This window comes from Lupinus angustifolius, chromosome LG08 (genome assembly GCF_001865875.1).
Source record: "Lupinus angustifolius cultivar Tanjil chromosome LG08, LupAngTanjil_v1.0, whole genome shotgun sequence".
NCBI lineage: Eukaryota > Viridiplantae > Streptophyta > Magnoliopsida > Fabales > Fabaceae > Lupinus > Lupinus angustifolius.
In genome coordinates this window covers 14,605,586-14,605,981 of record NC_032016.1, presented here as the reverse complement: position 1 = coordinate 14,605,981, position 396 = coordinate 14,605,586, and positions in this window count along the sequence as shown.

Here is a 396-nt window from a genome sequence, read left to right as displayed (position 1 = left end):
ATTAAGAAAGGTTTAGTTGTTGGTTTACCCAAAATGAAGTTTGCTAAAAACAAACTATATAGTGCTTGTTAAATGGGTAAACAAACAAAAACATCTTTCAAACCAAAGCACATGGTTTCTTCCGATAGACCATTACAATTACTTCATATGGATTTATTTGGTCTCTCAAGGACAAAAAGTTTTGGTGGAAATTATTATGCTCTTGTTATAGTGGATGATTTTTCTAGACATGCTTGGACTCTATTCTTAGTTCATAAGAATGAGGCATTCAAAGACTTTAGCATATATGCTAAAAGAGTCAATAATGAAAAATCTCTAAAAATCACTACTATACGAAGTGATCATGGGGGAGAATTTCAAAACTCCTCTTTTGAGGAATTCTGTGATGATCTTGGG